We start from the raw sequence: 6,000 nt of genomic DNA on the forward strand, positions 1-6,000 counted from the left end.
GGTTTCATTGTCAGATTTCCATATAGGTTTACAATATACCTTGGATAAAATCTTCCACTCCATTATTCTCCCTAATCCCTCCCTCTCATACTGAAAATATCTCAGCATTTCATTGTTCTGTTTTCATAGAAGTGAAAAACACATCAATCTTATTCACCCTCTTTACCCTCTCCATTTACCTTTCCCCCTCACTGTTACCTGCCCCCCAACAGGATCTGTTTTTTATTCCAGTCTTTCATTTTTTAAATGTATATTCTTTGTTCAAAGGAGTTTCACTATGGTATTTCACCCATAAATATATTGTTCTGTAATCAGATTAACCCCCTCTATTAGTCTTCCTTATCCCCCCACTCCCTATTTATGCACAGCTTTCAGTGTGTTTTGTTATGCCAACTTTCTATGCAGATGAAATATATTTTGGTATTCATTCTAATGACAAGCAAATTTAATTAAAATAATGTTTCCTTGGAAAATATATTAGCATAAAATAGGATAGAAAAAATGAATACCCATGGTCATTGATGAAAGCCAAAAATGTCTTTCAGTTGCCCAAGGTCATATTGTTAGGAATGAGACACAGATTTTTCCTCTTGTATTACTCAAATTTTCTCCATTCACTGCAGTCTTTATGAGTGCTTATTTTCAAGGCCTTTTGTGCACTAATGTTTGGTCCAATATATTATGATTTCCTGCCATTTTGCTTTTTTGCATAAAATGATGAATGCTTAGCTATGAAGGACACATGTAAGAGAATATTTCAGATTACATTGTTTAACTAGAAATATTAGGCACTTTGGTATGCTCATTAGATACTATGACATACTAGGATACTAAGAAGTATGAGGGCAGTAAGAAGTGCTAGGTACTAAGTCAGTACCATAGATTGTTTGAAAACTGCTCAATTGAAAACCTCAACCTGGATTTATCAAAAAGTATTCATAAATGTATATATATATATTATATATATAGGCATGTTTATTCACATGCATACATACTCATGAAGTGTGTTGAATGTAGTTTATGGATTTCATAATAGTCTCTCCATGAGCCATGAACCCCATTGTAGATCATGCTTAATTATCTTTTTGTATTGCTTACAGTTACCATTTTCCTGTTTAAAGTGTATGCCTCCAAAAACTGATTAAAGTAGTGCCATTTTTGTTCAGGTTTACTTATGGGTCTTATTGATGATGAGGGCTGCAGAAAAAGAAAAAGCAGTTTAAGAATATATTATGTATTTAATTATAGACTCCATCCTCATTTCTCATCTTTATAGATACTGATGTTCAGCGAGATTCACCATGACAGTGTAAGGGAAGAAAATGTGATACCTCTCCTCACCTATCACAAGGGTCAAGGCCAACACTCCTATAACAAAAGACAGATTAATATGGAAAAAACACAACAAATGTATGTGTTTTATAAAATCAAAGTTTCATGTGACATTAAACCTTCAGAAGTGAATACCCAAACATGCAGGAAAAACTTTATGCTCATGTTCATTGACAATGGACATCTGGATAGAAATGTGATTGGATAAAATGGTATGATTTAATGATGACAGATTTTTGGCCAGGCTGACCAAGCAAGGTCTTTCTAGATTTTTTCTTAGCCTATTTATACAGCATTTCTTCTTCCATGGGTCAGGAACCTCTAGAATCAGGGCCTTTAAGAAAGAAGGGGGGGCAGTGACTTTTCTATGTTGCATGGTGTGGTTTAGAAGGTTCTACTTTTATTTTGACCTACTTGGGGAAGAGGAATTCTGATTTCTGTAACTCGCTTTGAGAAGAAAGAGGGATGGGATTCAGGAGAAAAGGAGAAGGTCAGAGAGACTTTGCTTCTGAGGCTTTCCAGTACTTTAGTTCAATGTGCTCACACACCAAAGTGCTATCTGAAGAATAATTTTTGGCATCCCAAAGGTAGAAAGAAGCTTCTGAATTTCAGGAGATTACTGCTTTTTATAATTAATTTTTTGACAACTAATAAAATGAACTTTTTTGAGTCTTTCCAACATTCACATCAAATGTAAAGGAAATCTTCAGGAGTAAAATGACAAAGATCAATTTTTGAATTTCTGTTTTTTTTTAAATAGTGAGGACAGGAAAATCCTCCTGGGTTGGAAAAACGTATGCCAAATTTACCCAAAAGCAAGTATTTCACTTTCGAAATAAAAATCTTGAAAACAAGCGTCCACAAGGCAATTGCTGATAAATGCGAGCTGTTGAGGTGCTGTTGATAGTGCTTAGTGAAGAAACTGGAAGCAGTAATACGCAGCTTAGCTTTACAATATTGAAATTCTCACTCGTCTCTGAGTCTCTCTCTGTCCCTCTGTCCCTCTGTCTCTCAATCTCTCTCTTTCTCTCAATCTCTCTCTCTCTCTCTCTCTCTCTCTCTCTCTCTCTCTCTCTCTCTCTCTCTCTCTCTCTCGTCCTTCACCCCAGGGAGAAAAACAATCAGAGGAAAACAATCTAGCTAAATTGTCTTGGAAATAACCTAGCTCCATCCTCAGGTCATTACCACCCTTCTCTTACATTTCCCACAAATGGCTTGATTATATTTACCTGCAATATACTTCCCTGCTGACTGGATTTGAAGCCAAGCTAGTGAAAGAGACAATGTTTTAGCCAAACACTTATCTTTCTTTGTAAAGAGACCAGTCTTTGAGAGTATGTAGTTGAAAATTTCCATGTGCCTGTGTGACTCATTTCCCAGAATGAAAAAGCACTTTCGGAAACTAGTCTTGTACGATAGATGTGAGTGGAAACAAGACTGCTCAGGGGTGCAAACACTTGACATTAGCTAAGCAAACACAGAGTCAGAGGTTAGGGATCAGTGCTGTGAATAAGCAGCATGCCCCTAGAAGGCTGATCAAATGGTGAACTCCTTTAAACTTTCAGAAGGCAGGCCTTTAGAAATATGGCTGCCATGTTTTGATGCCTTTTAACCCCCCAATCCAGCAGGATAATGGCTCTAACTGTTGAGCTGAAATAAAGTGCTTTTTGTAAGATGAAGCTCTTTGCAAGCACAGTCTGCTATGAGAGCTGAGGAGAAATAACAAGCAGAAGAGCTGATTTTCCTGCGCTCTCTTTATGGACTGAGCCATAAATCTGTAACGATGTGAAGGCTTCAGAGATTTCCTAGTTGCCCTCATAAGAAATAGACATCATTCTATTTTCTGACAGTTCAGGTAGTATAAGAAGGCACATTTTCCCCATAGTGGGCAGGCTATGAATCTGAGTAACTAATGTACTGATAATTAGATGTGATGTCTCAAATTAGAAACCAATATTACATGTGTGAACTAACGGCATTTCATTATGTATAACTGTCTCCATTAATAAACTGTGACTAGATTAAGCTTTGCAGGTCTGAGGTAGCTCAGGAGACTTCTGTTCAAGTCCACTTCCAATCAAGGGCAATGTGAAATGATGGATGCAAGAACCAAAATACACTGAATATGTTTTAGAGGCAAAACCATCTAGAGTTTCCCATTGTGTGAGAGTCAAACTCCTTATGTACATTCCCCAATGTAAGGTAAATAAGGATTTAAAATCTACAGTGATTCTCAATGTACACAACAGATTGAACATTCATATTATGGAATTTTTTTACTTAGACTGCTCCAACTCATTGAATAGAAGGAACTTGGTCTGGAATCATGATCTCTAAGTCATTGAATCCAAGGCTTTGTTCAGCAAGTGATAAACCTGAATCAAGAGCAGAGACTGAATTTAATAGGCACCCTGTGCCTTCTCCTCTCTTACTGGCAACCTCCCGCTTCAGTGGCTTATAACAGTTGAATAGGCAGCATTAATGCTGGAAATAAAAAAGCTGCCTTCCCTTTCTCTGCAACTCTTCTCAAACTCGTGTTTCCAAACTCAGTCGGCTATTATAAATGAAAAAGAAATGCTCTTGCCCTATTTCTACATTTGGGGAGCATGGAGGACAATGTACGTCTATCACAATGAGTAACTATTAGAAGACTGGGCCGTCACCAAAGGCTGACCTTGACCTCTGTCTTTGAAGCAAAATTTTCTTTCTTTTTTTTTTTAATGGTGGGGAGGGAAAAAGAAACAACATATTGGTTCATTTGCCACTGGTTAGGGAAGTCCTCACCTTGTGTTTATGTTGAAAGCAGCTTTGGTTCAAATTTGGAGATTATCTGTTCCAAACAGATTTTACTTTTTTAATTTCCAGCACATTACACATATATGTGAGTATCTCAAACTTAATAATACATGTTTTGGAAGATATATGGAAATATAAAGGAAAGGTAACATTTGTACTGTATCCAAATCCTGTATTATCCTTGTCCCTCAAAATTATTCCTGTACCATGCTAGCTTACCTACCCCACTTCTTACATATACCAGTTTTTAATACGGTGGTTTCTGCTGGAACACACATCATGATTCCAGATCCTACTCTACTACCTGGCTGTTTAGCCTAACTTGATAATAGGTATTAAATAGTTCCATATTTTCATTAATTTAGTTCACTCAAATAATTTGTGTCCTAAATAATACAAATCATAGCTTTCGCTTCTAAAAACCAGTATAACTTTTGAGAAAGTGTTCTCTTTAACTTTTCCAATGCTGTTGGGAACTCTGTTCTTTCAGTTATTATTATTTACAACCAAAAAGCAATATTCTCTTATCTTCTTCACTATCATTCAAAACTATAGTTAGTTTTACTTCAAATCATTTATAAAATATACTGTTAATTCTGTGATTTTTGCATGACAATTCCTAAATACCAGGCAGTTTGTCTCTGTGGGAAATTTTGTATTCAGCAATTTGAAGTTTCTGTTCTTCCGTTGGTTTCTATTCACTTCAGTAAGAATCACCCTCATCAAGTACCAAGTATTTCTCCTTCAGAAACCAACATATCCTTGTAATTGCATCTCAAATTAAATTTATAGTTAAGAGATCTACTTGTGACTGTTAATTACTACGTTCAACACGAAAAGAAAGGAAGAAGAGAATTAAATGTATCTAGCAGATATTCTGTGCCATTCGTTTGGTAGGCATCATTTTCTTTTAGACTCAGGGGAAACCAGAGAAAAAGGAAATGTTATTTCCTGACAAAAGTGAAGAAATTTACTGAATATCAGATGACTGATATTGAGGGTATGGAGAACAAGAATGCCATGTTGCCTCAGCCAGGAACCAGGGATACTGTAATGGTAGCAGTCATCTATTTCTTTCTTTCATTCACACAGACATAATCTCTAAGTGTTTATTTCAACATTTGCATGCATAGTTTGGAGGTGCTTCAAATACAATTATAACAAAAGAAAATAGAAGGAAGCACTGCCCTAATTAACTCATTTTCCAAAGAATATACTAGTTCTCCATATACTTTTTTGAAAAATATACAACATAATTAATAGCATACTCATAGCAACACTTGACATCATAGATATGTACTTCTTGCTGATAACTTTAATTACTGAAAAAATATTTGTTGGTTCTAGTGAAGTCATACAATTCATGAAATTTGGATAACTCCTTTTAAGTATTTGTCAGTACAATTTGCAGTAATAATATGAATCAATAAGTCACTCATACATAGTAGTAAAGAACTATTTTAAAAATAATATAAAAATATGACGAATGAAATATGATAAATCAGTTTTAATCAACCTAGAATGTAACACATATGGACATGAAAGCAATGCGAGGAATCTCCATGTATAGCTCTCCTTAACTCAACTAACAAAAAGCCTTGGTCCTCCTTATTAGTGTTTATACTCTCTCTTCAACAAAATTAGAGATAAGGGCAAAACAGTTTCTGCCTGGAAGAGAGGGGGTGGGGGGAGAGGAAGGGGGCAGGGGGAAAGGGAGGGGGTGGGAGGAAGGGGGAAGAAATGACCCAAACATTGTATGCACATATGAATAAAAGAAATAAAAAAAATTGCATGTCTCTTTTACCTTCTTCCCCTTCACAAAAGGCTAGTGGCAAATATTTCTTGCTGCTTTATTTAGTGCTCCTCCGTATG

This window comes from Castor canadensis, chromosome 9 (assembly GCF_047511655.1).
Source record: "Castor canadensis chromosome 9, mCasCan1.hap1v2, whole genome shotgun sequence".
In the NCBI taxonomy this organism is placed as follows: domain Eukaryota; kingdom Metazoa; phylum Chordata; class Mammalia; order Rodentia; family Castoridae; genus Castor; species Castor canadensis.